Source organism: Lithobates pipiens, unplaced genomic scaffold (assembly GCF_037356315.1).
Source record: "Lithobates pipiens isolate NorthernLeopardFrog02 unplaced genomic scaffold, aLitPip1_a1.2 Scaffold_8, whole genome shotgun sequence".
NCBI lineage: Eukaryota > Metazoa > Chordata > Amphibia > Anura > Ranidae > Lithobates > Lithobates pipiens.
The window spans coordinates 111,460,055-111,482,335 of NW_027507903.1; the positions used below are offsets into that span (position 1 = coordinate 111,460,055).

Here is a 22,281-nt window from a genome sequence, read left to right on the forward strand (position 1 = left end):
CAATGCTCACCAGTGCTGCCAATCAGTGCCCATCAGTGTCTAATAATCAGTGCTGCCTATCAGTGTCACCTACCAGTGACCATCAGCACCACCTATCAGTGCCCTTCAGTTCCACCTATCAGTGCCCTTCAGTGCCACCCAGGGCCAACCATCAGTGCCCATCAGTGCCACCTCTCAGTGCCACCTATCAGTGACCATTAGTGCCAACTTATCAGTGCCTATCAGTGCCCATCAGTGCTGCCTATCAGTGCCCATCAACCCAGCCTGTCAGTGCCCATCAGTGGAGCCTCATCAGCGCACATTAGTGAAGGAGAAAAATTACCTGTTTTCCAAATTTTATAACAAACTATGAAACAGTTTTTTTTTTTTTTAATCAAAATTGTAGTCCTTTTTTGTTTTATTTATAAAAAAAAAAAAAAAAACCCAGCAGAAATTAAATACCACCAAAAGAAAGCTCTATCTATGTGAAAAAAATGATAAAAATGTCATTTGGGTAAACTGTAGCATGACCGCGCAATTGTCATTCAAAGAGTGACAGCGCTGAAAGCTGAAAATTGGTCTGGGCAGGAAGGGGTTTTTAGTTCCCTGTAGGCAAGTGGTTAATCATGAGAGTCGTTAAGATGTTTTTTACTGGCTTTTTCCAGGCCCTGGCTATTGCATGTTTAGCAGCAATAAATAAGTACCGGTAAGTGGCTAATTTCTGCTGATACCGTAGGAGAGGCCTAGGGATCCATATATTCATTTCAACACTGTATTTCAATTATTTCTAGACAACTCCAGACAGCAGACAGGCAGAACTCACAACATGAAAGGAAGATTTTCATGAAAGCTTATATTTGATCGTCATGAATAACTTTTGTTTGTATTCTTAGTACGATGCTGATGTTATAAAAGAAAAGCGTATGCTGTGATCATAAATCTCCTTTAAGTCTCAGAAATTTACCAGGATCAACATATACATGCTTCTGAGCTTAAAGCTAAGCTTCAAGCAAGAAACAAACTTCCTCCCCTCCCCTCTTACACAATTATAGATTTTTTTTTATTAAAAGAAAAAGTAAATGCCTTTTAATTAATTAATTCATTTCTTTTTTTTTTTTATCAATTGTATTTTTATTGAAAAATTTTCCAGAGAGAATGTACAAAGGGAAGTACAACAACAAATAATTGTGAGTGTCAACAATGTTACAGACAAAAGGCCCAAGAGCAAAAAAAAAAGAAAATAAACATAAAAAATGTGATGGTCAGGCAATATCCAGTCAAAAAAAAAAAAAAAAAAATGAATACATTTCTTTATTCCTTGTCTAAGTGTGGATAACTTAGGCCTGCTACCTCCTGCAATGTCTGTATCACACATTCCAGGAGGCAGTGTTTCAAGGTTTCAGCATGAGATCTTGCCCATGTGCAGACATACAACGTATGCCTAGGCAGACATGTTACAGGTCTTAGCCAGATATATGGGACCTGGCAGAGCCCTGTGGCATGTCTGCTCATGCACAGGATCTCATTTCAAGATAGCAGGGCGGTAGCGGAGTGGCATTAAGGGAACTTCAGCTGAAAGAAAGACAACAGCAGACTCCATGACTAGTGAATATTTAAATAATAAGAAAAAAATCCACACCGTAACTGCTGTCATGCCTTTATATTATTGTTTAATTAATTGTAGATGACAATAATTAAACATTTAAATACAAGTTGTTTGTCTAAAACCTTTAATACAGTTTACAACGCTGTTATCACTCCTTCACAACAACTTTGCCCTCTAGGGGTCTTGTATAATTTTGCTTTCATTAACTCCCCCTCCCTTCCCCAAGCATAGCTTAGCAAAATGTTGTCTCTTCAATCAGAAAATAATCTTTTACATCTGTTCTTACCTTACTACTGAAACAAATAAAATATTAATCTATACCCTAGTCATGCTCAGAATTATTTTCTTACCAATCGCTTCATTAACACGTGTACTCTCAATTTCTGCTCTGGCACCTTCAAGGACTAAATTCTATCTCGTAGTCCTTTCTTGCATTGGCTAGCTGTCAAACATTTGCCCCTGTATATACTCTAATGCATGTGCTCAGATCTGATATTTGACATCATCCCTGTCCAACACCTCCCACTCTAGTATTTACCACATTTGGGGGGACACCCTGTGTAATCTAGAATGTTTTCCCAGCGATTAGCCAATCACTCCCTTAAAAACATGTCTTTGTGAAGGTCTACACTTTGCACTCTCTTCAGTTGTGTGCAATTCTCCTTCAACACTTCATTCACCCCCCTATGCTAAATGTTGACATATCATCACACTCTTACTGCTTACCCTTGACCTATGAGTCTTTGTTTCCTTTACCTATTCTACAGAATCCATTAGTGATACCTGCTTCCCCAGTCTCCCCTAGGCTTTTTAACTATGTACTTAGATTTATATGTGCCTCTTGGAAAGTCTATTCTCAGGTAATGAGTACATTTAAACTTCTAATATATACTGGCATATATATGGCTAGTCATCCTTGCCTTAGGATTCCTACACCCTGTTGGCTGTTGCAGAATATGAGGGTCATATAAACAATTTTTTATGTTACCATCTCATATAATAAACATATTAAACTGAAAATATTTTATATTCTTCTTATTATATCCTCCTAAATGTTATCTTATACAGTATATTTACAGTTTCTTCTGTCATCTAAATATCACAAGGCTGGTCTGGATGCTTTCCATTGCAATTACTCATTCTAATTGGATTTCAGAATCAATAAACCATTTTCTATTCAAAATGCCTGTTTTTGGCCTTAGGATGATACTTTATTTCACTTTCTCTTTAGTAAATGGCCAAAAATACTTGTGGAAACTGCAGTGGTGGGTCATTAAAACATCAGTGTAGTTTTGTGCAGCAATTTTACGTTAAGATTACCCTTGATGGGCAGATATCTTTTTGCTCATCATTTTCAGAAAAAATATCTGCTTGTCCTTAAATTAATTAACGGAGAGCTGGGAATAACTTTGATTCTTGCCTAATTGGGACTGCAGTACACATTGGCCTTCCCTCCTTATTTGTGCTGGTGACCATTGTTTGGAAAATTCAAAGTTATTCAGTTGTCACCATAAAAAGATGTATTGCCTTCCAGTGAGGACACCAGTTTTAACAGTTCTCTGCTTACTTCAGGTTGTATCTCTATAATAGGAAGTGACAATTTTTTAACCTTACGCCACTGCATCCAAAGCTTGAAAAAAAATTATTTTTGCTGAAATTTGACTTTAAGTCAATGACAGGTGGCTTACAGGTTCCAGTTGACTGTGCTTTATAGGTTTAGTTTCTCCTAAAAATGGAACCATTTTGCTTAGCAATACGAACAGCAATTATAGTAATGTTTTTAAATATCTTAGAGAATTGTTGCTTTTTGCTAAGGTTTAATAATAATATAAAATTATAGCATTTTTAATGTTAGCTTTGCAAACACTAACCAGAAAAGAAATGTTACTACTAAATAAATGATGTGAACCAAGTCTTGCTTCCAGGCTGAAAGGTCTAGACAGCAGGGCTGAAGAGGGAGGCCAGGAGGGTCACATGCAGACCTTGAACTATCAGTTGGTCATCACAAGTAAATCATCTGCCTTTGGTAAAGGTCAAATTTTTTTTAATCGAAAAACAAACTTTATTGAAAAAAAAGGAAGGAAACAGAGAAGATAACATACATAGTAGGCATACATATGGTACATCAAGTAATGAGGGCCAATCTGGCCAAGGCAGTGTTGCATACATGAGTGCATTGGGTTAGCTGCGCTGTATAGGGTTCCGACACCCATCATGGGTAGAGGCATTATAGAGCTAATTTGTGTCAACCGGGGGAGGGGGAGCAGGCAAAAGGAGAAATAAAAGGGGGGAGGGGGAAGGGGACATAGTAAAAGTAGGTCCGTGAGGTGGAGGAAGCCCAGAAGGGGAAAAGCAGAGGGGGGAGGGGGGCAAGGGATCAATATAACAGCATATCAAGTACACGTCTCCCATCCCCCAACCACCTACCCCAGATCTGCTCGTATTTAAGTGGACATCCTCTATGTGTATAGACCTTATATGGGAGGGTATCGTTAACCTCTTTCTTTCAGCACTGGACCGTGGGGGGGAGGGCCTGCATCCAGCCACGAGCAATTACTTTTCTCGCCAGGAACAGTGTTTCATGTAGGAAGGTGCGAAGGGACTTATCAGCTTCTAATTCTGGCAATAGACCAAGCAGGCACATCTTTGGGTCAAGGCTAGCAGGAGAGCCCATTTGGTCATGGAGAAAGCAAATTACCTGTATCCAGTATGTTTGGATAACCGGACAGGACCATATGAGGTGATAGAAGGAGCCTGGAGTGTGGTCGCATAAGCGGCATCCTGGATTATACGTGGGTTTGAACCGTGCTATCTTCTGGGGGGTCAGGTATGTCCTATGTATAATGTATAGCTGTGTGAGGCGGTCCGAAAGCCTGGGGGAGACTCTCTTCATGTCCCCCAAGACTTCATCCCACTCCTCATCCTCAATCACTCCCACATCCATCTCCCATCTGGCCTTGGCGGCATAAGCTGTAAAGGTCAAATTTTATTAATATTTTCATCAGTATAGCTCATATCTATCTACAATTCACCTGTGCTTTCTTTCATATATGACCATTTTTTTGTAATTTCATTGTAAAGTTCATATTTGTGTTCATATAAGAGGAGTCGTTAAAACCGAACTCCAGTCCAAAACTTTTTTTTAAATTAGGATACAGTGGAAAAGGGTTACAAATTTTGTCATGTTTAATTGCTTTGTATTCTGACTGAGAAGTTTTTATTGCTCAGATTTTAAATGCCATCTATGTACCCATATAGAAAAGTTTTTTCTCTACCTTGTGTCTGTGTCTACTTGTGTCTGACTTCCTACATTTGGAGGAAATCTTCATATCAAGTATACGGACAGCAATAAAATTCTGCCAAAGCCTGTAAGCCTAAAAAAAAAAGTTTTTATGCTTTATACTTGTATAGGAGTTTATTACCCTTGTCTCCTGTTCCAACCTTTTATCAAGACTAGAAGTGAAGGCAAATCTCCCTTATGGGGGTACAGGCAGGAATAAAAGCCTAAGAGAGTTTCTAAACCTTCCTCACTCACAGGCAAATGTATTTCATTACTTCATTTAACCTTACTGGGGGGGGGTGGGGGGATTTTTGTTAAGATCGGACTTTGACACCTGTCAAATAGGAAATGAGAATAAATTCCAAACTGTAGACACCCATTAAAACCGTTCCGAGGTTCTAATCCCCCAAATATTTTAGCTGGAGTAGGGCTTTAATAAAAATAAAAAAATAAACAACAGAGCTGCTAACAGACATGGGATGAGTTTTACAAGACATGGCCAATTTTGGTGATCTAGCATCTATGGGCACCATCAGACTAAGGCAGACACTGCTGTCACAGTAGAATTATCAACCTTTGTTGGAATGTTTTTTATTGTTTCTTCCAAGATGAGGTGGTACCAAAGGTGTCTGCAGGGCTGGTGCTACCACTAGGCAAACTATGGCGCACTGCTGCCTAGGGCACCCAGCCACTGCTGTTTCTACTCTATTCTCTCTGCAGCAAGCAACTAAGTCTCAGCATCAGCAGACATCCACCGCTCCATTTGCACAGTGTCAGAGGTGCAGCGACTGCGGTGGACTGTGTCTGTGTCCCAACTTCCGAATGAATGTAAGCAAGCAAACATTCATTGATGGGCACTGGTAGGCTTCATTGATGGGTGCTGGTAAGGCTGCATTTGATGGGCGCTGGTTAGGCTGCAACGATAGGTGCTGGTAGTCTGCATTGATGGGCACTGGTAGGCTGCATTAATGGGTGCTGGTAGGCTGCATTGATGAGCGCTGGTGGGCTGAATTTGATGGGCACTTTATTAAAAAGGTGACGTATACATGGGCAAGGCAAAGGGGGTGGAGTCGGGTGGAGTCAGGGGTGGAAACGGGGGGACAAAATTAGGTTTCGCCCAGGGTGTCAAAAATCCTTGCAACAGCCCTGGGTGTCTGCCAGTCACTTTCAATCCAGTATGTATTGCACAAAAATGTATTTTAGTGTCAGGACAAATAATAACAGATAGCAAGGATAACATGCTACAAATTTGTAAGTCTGTGAACTTGCTGCATATTTTTCACTGGCAAGTTGTACACTTGCAGAGCACTTGAAGTACAAGTTCTAGTTGATACTTTTCCAGTTTGTAACAAATTTGCATGGCAAGTCTCTAGCAAGAGCAAAGTTGCAGTGGTCAGTCTACAGCAGGGGTAGGCAACCTTTTCAGCACAGTGTGTCTAAAAATGTTTTCAAAGAAATTGAGTGTGCCGATTTTATAACAAAAAAATGTCAACTTCACACTCTCAACCACTAAAATAATTTTTTATAAAGTAAATGATATAAACTACTTTAGTAGTTAGAGATAAACATCCTACACTCTCATGCCTCAGATCAACCCCAATTCTTGCAACTGCACAGTTCAGATAAGCCCTAATTCATGCACCTTCACACCTCAGATCACTGTCCCACCTGCTCATCTTCCCCACCACTGTAACCCCCTGCACATCTGCCCCACCACTGTACATCTGGGGATTTATGTCCCAGAGGAAGTCACAAGATTGTGATGAAGCCGGTAGGAAGAGGTTGATTGGCTGACGTGAAAGGAATCAGAAAGTGATCTGCGGCACAGGCCTAGGACAGAATGAATGCCACTAATGGGGCTGCAGATCCAGTTTCAGGTGACGCTATCACCCCATCACACATGAGTTTACTAAGGTGTGTTTTTTTTCATGAAATGTGAGTGTAATTCTTGTGGAGTTTAAGTTTTTACATGTGACATATATGAGAGGAGGTTGCTGGTAACCAGGAGGATAATCCGCATTTTAAGCTAAATAGTTACCACAGGAAAGAGGAATCACAGGAGGACCTCCCACTCTTCTGTTCCACCTCGGAACCCCTCCTGCTCATCTTCCCCACCGCTGTACCCTCTTCTCATCTATGATATGTGTGATATGCAGAGTGGTGAAAGGAAGTGGAGATGAGACACACCTGCCTGTCCTGGCACACTCATCCTGCTGATCCACCTCTTGCATCCAGCCCAGGTGGTTGTATGTGATGTCACATACCAGCATTTGGAATGGATGCGCAATGATGAGCTCAGGTCAGGGGTATTTTCTAAAAGCAGTGGGCCTGGCCCGTGTGCAGGATCATAAGTTGGGCCCCCACAACTGAGAAAAAGTGGTTAGGTGTGATTTTGATTGCGCTGAATACTGGCTGGTGCTTAAAGGAACACAAAGCGCAGGGGTTCAGTAGTAATGCAAGGATTCAGGAATCATTTTTAACAAAGTTCCCAGAAGTTCAACAATAATTCCACAAACTGTCACCTGATTGTGGTTTTCTCAATCACAGTGAAATCCCTTCTTTCTGAGATTGGCAGTGGCAACCAAGCGAGTCATCTGCCTCCAGATGGTGGGCGGGGCTAGCAAGACTGTGATTGGCTCTAGCAGTAGGTAAGACAGTCCTCCTGCTCCTGGAAACAGGGTCCGCCCCCCAGCAGAATTGCACCCAATCTCTTCCCCAACACAAAAGCTGACGATCGCAGCTACAGCAAAGTTAGAGAACCAATGTTTCCCATGTTTTACAATGTGTGGGGGCACAGTACCGCCCCCTCAGTGAAGGTGCGGCATGGGGCATTCTGAAATTGGAATTCATTAGTGTCTCACTGACACTTCCTTGCACTGCTCTGCTGATGGGAAGGACGTTGAGTGCCGACAAAAGAGGCTTCGCGTACTGCTTGTGGCACCAGTGCCAGTGGTTGACTACCCCTGGTCTACAGCAAGAGCTCTGCAAGTCTACAGCATGAAAATTCAGCCACAGTGACCCCTGTGGTGGGATGACTATTGCACAACATAACTGAACCGGAACTTTCAACTGACTTGCAGAATGTTTGCAAAGAACGTTGATCTGGAGTCATGCATGCAGACTTGCTGCAATTGTGCATTAAAGAGGAAGTAAACCCTGATGGGTTTACTTCCTCTTTTTTTCCCTGCAAAGGTAAAGCATAATGGACTACTATGCATCGCATAGTAGCTCATTATGTGTCACTTACCTGACACAGGAGCCAGCGAAGTTGCCGCTGATCCCTGTAGTCCGCCGCGTCCATCTTGCTGGTGGCGTCTCGCAGCTCCGACCAATGACAGCGGCGAAGCCGCGATGACGTCACTCCCGCGCATGCGCACGGGAGTCGCGCCTCGCAGCTCCGCCGCTGTCATACGGCGAGGCCGCGATGACGTCACTCCCGCGCATGCGCACGGGAGTCGACAAATTTGGCAAATCCATTCTTGGACTTGCCGCATTTAGTGCGCATGCGCGCCGCTGTCTACGGCGCATGCGCCGTAGACAGCGGTGCCCATTTTCGGGCAAATATCTCCTAAACCATATAGGTTTAGGAGATATTACTTGGACCTACAGGTAAGCCTTAATCTAGGCTTACCTGTAGGTCAAAGTTGTTTGGAAGGGTTTACTTCCATTTTAAACTTGTGAAGCCTGGAACGTCTAGCAATAGCTTAGCAGGTCATTTTCAAACTTGCAGCACACTTGCTTGCTATCTGGGATCTTTACGAACCAATTGGGTTCCCGTATTTTTTCCAACACATTAGTGTTTATTTAGTGCAAGCATCCTTTTATATATCATTTTCAAAATAATTCAAAGCCCTTTGGTAAGCCTATATGAATAATGCGAGAGCATTATTAAAGCCAGTAAAGTGAAAAGTACAAATTTGCTGGCAACTACCCATTTTAAGACATATGTTTATACATCTTAACTTGAATTATTTGTTTAATATAATCTTTTCTGTGGAATATATGTGGCGTTAATAAAATACATTTTATAAACAATGGGGGGTATATATTTATATACATATATACGGCATTGTGTTTCCATTCCATTGAACAACACAATTCTATTCTCTTTCCAGGGCAAAAAGTAATCACATATGTAAAGTGGAATGAATATTCTATTTATAAAGGATGGTGTATTCTGTAAATGAGACTGAAAATTCTGTTAAGCCACTTTGGTATAATACCTTTCCCTGAATTTGATCTTAAAAATGTAATTCAGACATTCAGCTGACATTCTTTCATGTTGCAAATTATATAATTAAAGGAGATGTCCTCTTTCAGACTATCATTCTTTGCTGTCTGGAAGATGTTGCCATAAGGATTTTTTAAATTAACTTTATCACTTTGCATTAGTTTCGCTGACGCATTAATTGAAATTGCTACTCCTTCTGCATAAATTTAACCCTTTTTTCACAAAAAAAGATGAAAAAATTGCAGAAATGCTAACCGCTGAAAATGTCTGTGGCAAGTATTTTACATTTGTTACTTATTCTAGTCTAGTACATCTTTTACATATGAGTGCATTTGCTAAAACAGTAATAAGGCAACACTCAAGGAAATTTTAAAATCCATTTATTTCTGAGCCCCACTGGGAGCTTTTACACTAGAGTGCATCACTTGGCCAAAGTCAGTTATTTTTTTAATCTACAGCAACAAAAGCATTTTTGACATTTAACATTTAGGGAACCTGTGGGTGTTTTAACAGAAATATGTGTCATTCTGCACCTATTGAACAAAAATCTAAAATCAAATAATAGTAACCTTTAACCAATATTAAATGCCTAAGCCAGAAAATGTAGCTAAAGAACAAGCATTGCAAGGGCTATATTTTTTCCGGTTAGAACACCAGGTACACTTTCTTTAAAGGTTTGGATAATGTTTTAAAAGGTTACAACATAGGTCAGTGTTGCTTGTGTCTATGTTGGGGAGGTTTACACAAACTGCCTCTTCTAGTGACAGCTGTCACCTAGACAGAAAGTGAAGGGGAATCTAAAATGTGACAACTGTCAATGAAATAGAGAATAAAGGGAAATTTCCCAGTATGGACACCTGTTTGGAAGACTAGTCACAAAAGTGGAATTTGCCCTTTGTTCCAGTTGAGACAGAAAGGGAGGGAACATCTTTCCAGCAGTAATAACTACCTGACAGAGATTATAACCCTTCTCCTCTCTAGCTAAAATAACAGAAATAAAGTTTTGGCTGGATTTCCACTTGCACTGTCTTCCACTTTCATTTAGAAGACATTAATGGAAGGCATAAACCTGAAAGTCTAATGCTAACAGTTTTTTTCCTATTTTCTGTGTATTGGGTGGAGATTTTCAGGGATATAGAATTAAAATGATGGCATAATCTGCACTAATATTGTGTGAGAATTGGAAGTAAAGTTTGTTGCATGGGAAGCACAGAAGTGCTGAGCAACCTGAAGCAATTGGCTTTATTTATTGATGTGTTATATGGGCTGTGACAGGTACTCGGGTACTCAGATGGGCTGATGGGTACTCAGGTACTCAGGTACTCGGGTACTCAGATGGGCTGGGACAGGTACTCAGGTACTCGGGTACTCAGATGGGCTGGGACAGGTACTCAGGTACTCGGGTACTCAGATGGGCTGGGACAGGTACTCGGGTACTCAGATGGGCTGGGACAGGTACTCAGGTACTCGGGTACTCAGATGGGATGGGACAGGTACTCAGGTACTCGGGTACTCAGATGGGCTGGGACAGGTACTCAGGTACTCAGATGGGCTGGGACAGGTACACAGGCAGATGGGCTGTGACAGGTACTCGGGTACTCAGATGGGCTATGACAGGTACTCGAGTACTCAGATGGGCTGACAGGTACTCAGGTACTCCGGTACTCAGATGGGCTGGGACAGGTACTCAGGTACTCAGATGGGCTGACAGGTACTCGGGTACTCAGGTAGGCTGTGACAGGTACTCAGGTACTCAGATGGGCTGTGATGGGTGATGAAAGGTACTTTGATGGGTGGTGACAGGTACTTTGATGGGTCGTGACAGGTACTCTTTATTGGGGGGGGGTAATCAGTGTGTGATCTGTGTACACTAGGCGGTAACAAGATGTTACCGCAATCTCCTCCTCACACACGATCAGTGTGTGAGGAGGAGAACCTGGTAACATCTCGTTACCGCGGTTTATTTACATTCTGTGACCGGCTGTGATTGGACACAGCCGGTCACGTGGTAAAGAGCCAATTTCATTGGCTCTTTACTACGATCGGGGTTGGGCTGTGTCAGGGTGACAAGCCGCATCCCTGATCACCGCTCTGCACGCGTCCTAGGCGCGTGCACGAGTGCTGTAACGGCGCAGTACATGTGACCGGCTGTGATTGGACACGGCCGGTCACATGTATCGGCTGGGTCGATGGGGAGGAAAATCCCACAGATCGGGGATGGGCTGTCTCCGAGGGACTCAGCTCATCCACGATCGCCGCGCTGCGGGCCCCCGCAGGAGCGGTGCAATACAGAGGCCGTCATATGACGTCCACCCAGGATGGGAGATCCCATCTATGGCCGTCATTTGACTATGGCCCGGTATTGAAGTGGTTAAAGTGAACACATATTCATTCAGCCTCCCTTCTGTCTTTAGTGACTTGTATGTTTATATTCATGATTAGGGTTCTCCTCTTCTCGTGTCCTGTGCCTGCGCTCTTGGCCCCTCCCTCCTGCCAAGTGCCCCCACAGCAAGCAGCTTGATATGGGGACACACAAGCTGTGCTGCTGCTCTGTGTTTCTATTCAGACATGGACCCGTGGCTGAGCCCTGTTTCCCCTCTCTCCTCACTGGGTCACTGACTTTGATTGACAGCAGCGGGAGCCAACGGCGCCCACTGCTGTCTTAGCCAATGAGGATGGAGAGTCCCTGGACAGACGAGGCTCTTGTGCAACATTACTGGATAGAGATGGGGCTCGGGTAAGTATTAGGGGGATGAGGGGGGCTGCTGCACACAGAAGGTTTTTTATCTTAATGCATAGAATGCCCTAAGATAAAAAAAAAAACTTCTGCCTTTAGAAGCACTTTAACATTGCAATGGACTTCAAATGGCTCCTTAAGGTAATGAAAGCTCATCTCAACTATCTTTAAGCTAGTTTATAATTGGGGAAAACTGCTGCAGGTTTCTGGTCTTGATATGATTGTTATTCAATATGGCTGCACCCACACTGAACTTATCTGAACTTTGTAACATTAATCCAGTTTATGGCCAAATTATTTTCCTGCATGTGCTATTTTCTAGTTTACCTTTACAAAAATGCGGATCTTTGTGACAATGGGAAAGCAGTGGCAGCTCACAGGTTTAAACAGTGGCGGCCCACCCATAGGGGGCGCAGGGGCGCCAATTTGGCGGGTCCTGTGCCTTCACTTACGGTTTCTCTGATTCATCCCCACAGTTCTGAAGGTGGATGACAGGCGACTTGTGTGGGAGCTGTGAGTAGGAGAGTAGGGGGAGGTAGAAGAAGGGGATATATCTAATGTAAAGGGGGGCTCTGATCTGATTGTGATATCTAATGTAAAGGGGGACTCTGATGGGGACATCTAATGTAAAGGGGGGCTCTGATCTGATGGTGACATCTAATGTAAAGGGGGACTCTGATGGTGACATCTAATGTAAAGGGGGGCTCTGATGGGGACATCTAATGTAAAGGAGGACTCTGATGAGGACATCTAATGTAAAGGGGGGCTCTGATCTGATGGTGACATCTAATGTAAAGGGGGACTCTGATCTGATGATGAAATTTAATGTAAAGAGGGGCTCTGATGGTGGCATCTAATGTAAAGGAGGACTCTGATCTGATGGTGAAATTTAATGTAAAGGGGGCTCTGATGGTGGCATCTAATGTAAAGGAGGACTCTGATCTGATGGTGACATCTAATGTAAAGGGGGACTCTGATGGGGACATCTAATGCAAAGGGGGCTCTGATGGTGACATCTAATGTAAAGGGGGACTCTGATGGGGACATCTAATGTAAAGGGGGCTCTGATGGTGACATCTAATGTAAAGGGGCGCTCTGATGGGGACATCTAATGTAAAGGAGGACTCTGATGAGGACATCTAATATAAAGGGGGCTCTGATCTGATGATGAAATTTAATGTAAAAGGGGGCTCTGATGGTGGCATCTAATGTAAAGGAGGACTCTGATCTGATGGTGACATCTAATGTAAAGGGGGTTCTGATGGTGACATCTAATGTAAAGGGGGACTCTGATGGGAACATCTAATGTAAAGGAGGATACTGCTGGTGACATCGAATGTAAAGGAAGACACTCTGATAAGGACATCTGATATAAAGGGGAACTCTGATGGGGACATCTAATGTAAAGGGGGACTCTGATGGGGACATCTGATGTAAAGGAGGTGTAGGTAGGTAAATATCCGCGCTCAGTTAAACTTTAACAATTAACAGCAGCTGAACACCATAACACAGATACTGGGCACAAAAATACAAAATTTTTTAATTTCTCATTTATATGTTAATATTGATTGTATTCATATGCTACTTTACTTTTGGTTTCGGATTGTCACTATTTTTTCACGTCTTATTTGTGTGATTATTCAATTATTATTTATTGAACAAGCGCTGCACTTTTATTTTTTCTTTGATGTAAAGGAGGACTCTGATGGGCAAATAGGATGTAAAGGAGGATCTGATGGGACATCTGATGTAAAGGGGGACTTTGATTGGGACATCTGATGTAAAAGGGACTCAACTCTGATGAGGACACCTGATGTATGGAGGGATGCTGATGGGGACACCTGCTGTAAAGGGGGCTCTGATTGGGACATCTCATGTAAAAGGGGTCTCTGATGAGGACACCATATGTTAAGTGATTTTATTTTGTTTTAGTTGAAATGTGGATGTGATTGGCCTACTGTGATGGGCACAGTGAGGCTACAATTGATGGGAGCAGTGAGGATGCATATGATGGGCACGATATTATCTAGCAGCAATGATACATAATCACCTGTTAAATGGCTATTTACAGTCCTGCATTACTAACAGTTTAATTTTTCCGTTTGTTTGTGCCCCCCCCCCCCCCCCCCATAAATTTTGAGCACCAGCCGCCACTGGCTTTAAATATAAAACAAAAATAATAATAGTGATAACATTTGTATTATTCTGTAGTGCAGTTATTTTGATATGACCATAATTCAACCAGTAAAATAACTTCTAGTGTAAATGGGCAGAACTGAGAATCGTGACAATCAATATTGTACGGGATAGCATCTGGTATATTCAGTAAATGGGTTCCTTTAATATACTGGTAAAATCTTTGCAACCAATTAAAAATGACACCCCATAAAAACTGACCACCTCTCTTACTCCTCGTGTATTAAAATACAAATTGTACAGATGAAAAGATCTTTACAGACCTTGAGATCCAGTAGCCATTGACTGTCAGGTAAGTTATCCTACCTGAATAGAAGTGAAAGATCTACCACTGTTCTAATTTTTACAACTATCTATTCAATTGTCTGGATTTGCCAACAAAATGTAGTGTGAGAGTCTACCTAAACAATCCATTTAATTTATAAAAAATCAGGTAGGTCCTTGCAAAATCTTAAGCTGGCCATACATGGATGGAAATTCAGCTGCTCAAGCAGGGACTGACCCAATGTCAACACATGTATGGGAGGGATTGTTGTACAAAAGTCAGTCTACTGATCGACTTCTGTACAACCAGCCTGTTGGTATTTTTCCACTCGATCAGTGCCACAGACTATAACAGGCAGCACCGATCAGTGTATTCTGACAAGGGCGAAGTCTCCCTGCTGTCAGAATACAATGACTCAGTGGGAGAGATTCCCCCATCCACCTCAAATGTGTACAAGGGGGAATAGGTATGGGCGTCCGCTGAACTTTTTTCAGGTGGGGGGGCATCATTTTAAGGTCATGTTTTGCTATTTGCAGTACAAAAAGATGTACACAGTGGTGTCTTGGCACAGGCACTGCTGTTACCTGTGGTTCTTCAGTGATAGGCCTAGGACAGGCACTATGTGTATTCTCTGTCGTCTCGGCCACTGCACGCCATGCACCTGTGACCTGTAGGAGGAGCCGGCGCGGCGCCGGCAAGATCGGCATAGACACAACATACATTTACACAGGCAGAGGCAGCAGCCAATCACTGAACAGCCATGTTACGGTGATGTTAAGCAGAGGCCCGAGCGGCAGAGCCAAGCCGATGCTCAGGCCGGGGATGAGGAGGGAGGGATGGATGTGTAGTCGGAAAAGACTATTCAGATGCCATTTGTAAGTGGTAAAGGAGCAGTGTATACACCGCTCCTGCCCATTGAAATCAATGGGGCAGTGTGGCTATACCGCCGGCATAGCGCTGCAGCAGCAGCCCTTACGGTGGTTTTAACCCTTTCTCGGCCGCTAGCGGCCAAATAGTGCTGCAAAATTGGTGGTAGAGGGCCGTTAAAAACAGCTCACCCACCGCCCCAGTGTGAAAGGGGCCCTAACATATTTCCTCGCCACTGCACATTGCACTTGTACCTGCACTGGAAATGTTGACTACTCCAGGAAGAGTCAATTGCCCAGCATAGCCACCTTCCTCCTTGCATGTCATAGCTCTCTCCTCTTCTTGCAGTGTCTAATTACTCTCTGTGGTCACCCAGCATCTCCACCGCTGCTATCGCCTCCCTATATAACCTTTTATGTAGCTGCCAGAGGAGGAGCCTGGGGTAATACCATAGCATGTCAGTGACAGCTCTGAGTCTGTTGGGGCTACTGCCATCCAAGATGGTGGTGCTCAGCAGCAGTCTCAGTTCTTTTGGATGTCCATACAAGAGAGGCTTTTACAATGAGTTATAATGCATTAAATGCACACATAATCTTATATGTGTATTTTTTTTAATGAATGGGCTAGCAACAGGATCTCTTTAACCACTTACCAACCAGCCGACCAGTCAGCCGACCAGCAGCCGCCGCAAATGATGGTATGTAACGTCGCTTCGCCCTGTAGCCACTAGGGGCGCACGCGCTCCCTCTGCTCACCCCCAGCGATGACTGCTGTGCTCCCGCAATCGATCGTGACACACCAAGAACCGGGATCTATGTGTGTAAACACACAGATCCCGGTTCTCTGGGGAGAAAATAGACTGATTGTCTGTTCATAGAAAGTATGAACAGCGATCTGTCATCTCCCCTAGACAGTTCCATCCGCCCTTCAGTTAGAACACAGTTAACCCCTTGATCGCCCCCTAGTGTTAACCCCTTCCCTGCCAGTGACATTTTTACAGTAATCTGTGCATTTTATAGCACTGATGGCTGTATAAATGCCAGTGGTCCCAAAAATGTGTTAAAAGTGTCCAACAATGTGTCCACCATAATGTCACAGTGCTGATAAAAATCGTAGATCACTGCCATTACTAGTAAAGAGAAAATAATAATATATATCTATCCCGTATTTGTAGATGCTATAACTTTTGCGCAAGCCAATCAATATACGCTTATTGTGATTTTTATTACCACAAATATGTAGAAGAATACATATCAGCCTAAACTGAGAAAAAAATAGCTTTTTTTTTTTCTTTAAATGGGGATTTTTTTTGTGTTTTTTTTTCAAAATTGATGCTCTTTTTTTGTTTATAGTGCAAAAAATAAAAACCGCAGAGGCGATCAAATACCACCAAAAGAAATTTCTATTTGTGGGGAAAAAAGTGACATCAATTTTGTTTGGGTGCACAACTGCGCACTTGTCAGTTAAAGCGCTTGTCAGTTAATCGTAAAAAATGGCCCGGTCGTTCAGCAGCCAAATCTTCCGGGGCTGAATCGGTTAAGAATCGGTTAAGAACCTGGTATGAATGTGGTAAGACCATATCACTGTTTTATAAGTAGGTTTATTGTTGGTCAATCAAATGAAGCCAGCTTAACCACTTGCTTACTGGGCACTTAAACCCCCCTCCTGACAAGACCAATTTTCAGCTTTGAGCGCTATTGCACTTTTAATGACAATAGCGTGGTCATACAACACTGTACCCACAAATAGAGCTTTCTTTTGGTGGTATTTGATTACCTCTGCAGTTTTTATTTTTTGTTAAAAAATTTTAAAAAGACTGAATTTAAAAAAAAATATATATATATTTATATTTGTTATAAAATTTTAAAACAGGTAATTTTTCTCTTTCATTGATGTACGCTGATGAGGCGGCACTTATGGGCACTGGTAGGTGGCAATGATGGGCACTGATGGGTGGCAGTGATGGGAACTGATGGGTGGCAATAATGGGCACTGATCGGTTACACTGATTGGCAGTACTGCTAGATTGCACAATATGGCATCACTGGTGGGCATTGATAGGTGGCACTTTTGGGCATTGCTAGGTGGCACTCATGGGCATTGATAGGTGGCACTGGTGGACACTATGGGCACTGGCAGGTGGCAATGGCAAGTGGCACTGGCAGGAGGTGATTACAGCATGCGCCCTGTCATATGACGGCCTCCCGAAATTCAGGTCTGCGCCTGTGGCCGTCATTCGTCTATAGCGTGGACCTCAAGTGGTTAAAAGTGGGTGTAAAGGCTGAAGGTTTTTACTTTAATGCATTCTCTGCATTAAGGTAAAAAAAAACTTCTATTGTCAGCTCCCCCCCACCTTCCAAATACTTACCTGAGCCTGATCTTGATCCAGCACTGTGCATGAGAGCAGCGGCACTGCTCTCTCTTCCTCTTCCACCTCACTGGAGTGAGAGCCATTGGCTCCTGCTGCTGTGAATCAAATACAGTGAGGAGGGAGCAGGGGGCTGGGCTGAACTGTACTCTGTGTGTCATTGGACACACAGAGTGTAGCTTGTGACTCAGCCTGCAGATGTGCCATGATAGGAAGCAGCTTCTTATGGTGGCACATGGAGAAGAGGAGGTGCCCAAAGTGCCATAGGCAGACCCAAGAAGAGGAGGATCAGGGCTGCTCTGTGCAAAATCATTGCACGGAGCAGGTAAGTATATATATATATATTTTAATTAACTTTGCAATCACTTTTATGCCCCATAGACACGGTTTGGACATTCCGACTACAAAATCTGTTGGATTTTTTCAGACGGATTTTGGTCCAAACTTGTCTTGCATATATATGGTAGCACAAAGTTGTCGGAAAATCCAATCGTTCAGAACGTGGTAACGTACAACGCATACGACGGGACTATAAAGAGGGCACTAGCCAATACCTTTTATCTCGTAATTTATTCTGAGCATGTGTGTCACTTTGTCCGTCGGAGTTGTCTACACACGATCGGAATTTAAACTATTAGTTTTTTTTTTGTCTCTCAAACTTTGTGTGTCGCAAATTCCGATGGAAAAGGTCCAATGGAGTGCACACATGATGGGATTTTCCGACAACAAGATCCTATCGCACCTTTTCCATCTGAAACTCCGACCGCGTGTACAGGGCATAAGAGTATTTTTTCGATTTTTCATTTTCCCCAGCCTTCGTCATATTCTGGTGTGAATATACACTGTTTCCCAACTCTCACTAAAAGCGGAGTATTATATTCCCTGAGTGACAACTATATGTAAATCATATTGTGATTTGTGAATATAGCGTGGCAGTTTTTCTAGAAGGAGGGGTGTTGATGTGCACGTGTGGTGGATAAGTGTGTGCTATCCTACATAGCATGCTTATAATAATGAATGTGTTTTGTGACTCATTTGCTGCAACACAGAAGTTCATTCAGTACTGTAGGAAAATATTATTTCAGCTTTTCCTGCCGTTAAACTCTTGGGGGTGCTGTGCACTGGGGGTCACACACTTAACTGACAAACACATTGATATAAACAAGTAAACGGAATGAAACGGACGTTGTTGAATAAACAGTTGCTCAGTAATTCAGTCATTTATACTGGTCAGTATTTAAACACAGAGGAGCTATAGCAGAGAGCAGATCCTGTGATCCGTTAGAGGGTGGCATGTGCCTTGTGATTAGCAGAATGTGTTGTATACAGTGCAGCAGTGTGACTAGTAAGGAGAGCCGTTAATACAGGAAAGGCCTTTCTTTCTATGGTGCATGTGTAAAGCTGCAGCTTGTAAAGTAAAGGGTGCTATGAAGGGCTGGGCCGCACAGCGTTACTATATTTGGAGGTATAATAGGCAGTGTGCTGATGCCAATGTTGATGATTCAGTGTCCGGGAGGCTAAGCAACAGTGGGGAAACCACATCAAGACCAGGAACCTGCAGATTTACCCAATTATAAGCTAGCTTAAAGACCTGCAGAACATTGCTCTATTAACACTTTCCTGGATAGGTTCCCGCATTAATGGTGGTGTTGTTTTTTTCTCTCTGCCCAAAAAAAATAGGCTTTATCCATTTGGCACATCTTATCACAGATATCTGAAGCTTCTTTCAATAATGTAACAATGGCAGAAGCAGAAATGAGACTTCATAAAGATGGCCTAGGCTATAAGAAGATTGCAAAGACCCTTAAACTGAGCAGCAGCATGGTGGCCAAGGCCGTACAGTGGTTTAACAGGACAGGTTCCACTCAGAGCATGCTTCGCCATGGTCAACCAAAGATGTTGAGTGCACATGCTCAGCGTCATATCCAGAGGCTGTCTTTGGGAAATAGACATATGAGTGCTGCCAGCATTGCTGCGGAGGTTGAAGGGGTGCCGGGTCAGTCTGTCAGTGCTCTGACCATACGCCGCACACAGCATCAAATTGGTCTGCATGGCTGTCATCCCAGAAGGAAGCCTCTTCTAAAGATGATGTACAAGAAAGCCTGCAAACAGTTTGCTGAAGACAAGCAGACTAAGGGCATGGATTACTGGATCCATGTCCTGTGGTCTGATGAGACCAAGATAAACTTATTTGGTTCAGATAGTGTCAAGTGTGTGTGGCAGCAACCAGGTGAGAAGTACAAAGACAAGTGTGTTTTGCCTATAGTCAAGAATGGTGGTGGGAGTCTCATGGTCTGGGGCTGCTTGAGTGCTGCTGACACTGGGGAGCTACAGTTCATTGAGGGAACCGTGAATGCCAACATGAACTGTGACATACTGAAGCTAAGCCCGATTCCCTCCCTTCGGAGACTGGACTGCAGCGCGGTATTGCAGCATGATAACGACCCCAAACACACCTCCAAGATGACCACACCTCCAAGATGACCATTGCCTTGCTAAAGAAGTTGAGGGTAAAGATGATGGACTGGCCAAGCATGTCTCCAGACCTAAACCATATTGAGCATCTCTGGGGCATCTTCAAATGGAAGGTGGAGGAGTGCAGGCTCTCTAACATTCACCAGCTCTGTGATGTCGTCATGAAGCTCTGGTGTACTCCATGCCCAAGAGGGTTAAGGCAGTGCTGGAAAATAATGGTGACCACACAAAATATTAACACTTTGGGCCCAATTTCGACATATTCACTTGGGGTGTACTCAATTTTGTTGGCAGCAGTTTAGACATTAATGGCTGTGTGTTGAGTTATTTTGAGGGGACAGAAAATGTACACTGTTATACAAGCTGTACACGCACTACTTTACATTGTAGCACAGTGTAATTTCTTCACTGTTGTCACATGAAAAGATATAATAAAATATTCACAAAAATGTGAGGGATGTACTCACTTTTATGAGATACTGTATATGTATATATACAGTTGTGTGAAAAAGTCTTTGCCCCCTTTCTGATTTTTTTTTGGGCATATTTGTCACACTTAAATTACTAAGATCATCAAACAAATGTTATTATTACACAAAGATAACCCAAGTAAATACAAAATGCTGTTTTTAAATGATGGTTTTATTTATTAAGGCAAAAAAAGCTGTCCAAACCTGCCTGGCTTTATGTGAAAAAGAAATTGCCCCTAAACCTAATAACTGGCTGTGCCACCTTTGGCGGCAACAACTGCAATCAAGCATTTGCGATAACTGGCAATGAGTCTTTCACATTGCTGTGGAGCAATTTTGCCCCACTCTTCTTTGCAGAATTGTTTTATACAGCCATATTGGAGTGTTTTCCATCATGAACTGCCTGTATAAGGTCATGATACAGAATCTCAATTGGATTTAAGTCCAGGCTTTGACTAGGCCACACCAAAACCTAATTTTTCTTTGTTTGAACCATTTGGAGATGGACTTGCTGTTGTGTTTTGGATCGTTGTACTGTTGCATAAACCAAGTGCACTTGAGCTTGAGGTCACAAACTGATGGCCGGACATTCTCCTTTAGGATTTTCTGGTAGAGCTCAGAATTCATGGTTCCATCAATTATGGTAAGTCGTCCAGGTTCCGAAGCTGCAAAGCAGCCCCAGACCATCAGGCTACCACCACCATGTCTGACTGTTGGTATGACGTTTTTATTATGAAATGCTGTATTCGTTTTATGCCAGATGTAACGTGACGCACACCTTCCAAAAAGTTACATTTTTGTCTCAACAGTCCACAGAATATTTTCCTAAAAGTCTTGGGGATAATCAAGATGTTTTTTGGTAAAGGTGAGATAAGCCTTTGCGTGCTTTGGCATTGGAACTCTCCCAAGGATGTAATTTTTGCCCTGTTTCTTTCTTATTGTTGAATCATGAATACTGATCTTACCTGAGGCAAGTGAGGCCTGCAGTCCTTTAGATGTTGTTCTGGGTTCTTTTATGACCTCCTGGATGAGTCATCGTCATGCTCTTGGAGTAATTTTTGGTAGGCCAGCCACTCCTGGGAAGGCTCACCACTGTTATCTCCATTTGCGGATAATGGCTCTCCCCGTGGTTCACTGGAGTTCCAAAGCCTTTGAGATGGCTTTGAAACCCTTCCTAGACCGATGCATGTACATTTCTTTGTTTCTAATCTGTTCTTGAAATTATTTAGATTGTGGCATGAAGTGTGGGTTTTTTGTGAAATGTTAGCTTGCTTCACTTTGTCAGATAGCTTCTATTTATGTGATTTCTTGATTCAACAGGTCTGGCAGTATCAGGCCTGGGTGTGGCAAGTGAAATTTAACTCAGCATTCCAAAAAATTGTGGTTAATCACAGTTCATTCATTATTCAGAATGGGAGGGGGTAATTACTTTTTAACATAGGGCCAGGAAGGTTTGAACAGCTTTTTTTCCCTTAATAAATTAAATAATAATTTAAAAACTGCATCTTGGAATTACTCAGGTTATCTTTGTGTAATATTAAAATTGTGAGAAATATGCAAAAAATTTAAAAAAAAATCAGGACATTTGGCACCCTTCAGGGGGGAGGGGGGTGCAGGTACCTGTCTAAGACATTTGCATCCACTTCCGGGCATAGACACCCATGGGAGTCTATGCCTCTTCCTGTCCCGGCGCTCTGTCTGCTGGGAACCGGGAAGTGAAGCCGCAATGCTTCACTTCCTGATTCCCACACCGAGAATAGCACCGGCAGCAGCCGAGAGCTGAGGGATTCGCCGGACTCCCTCTTTA

The 22,281-nt window shown here is 42.9% G+C and overlaps 1 protein-coding gene across 1 annotated transcript in view; it reads right to left on the reverse strand.

The window, feature by feature from the left end:
• CSPG4 (chondroitin sulfate proteoglycan 4) overlaps positions 1–22,281 on the reverse strand; it is a 164,081-nt gene that overhangs the window by 100,768 nt on the left and 41,032 nt on the right. The window lies entirely within an intron of this gene.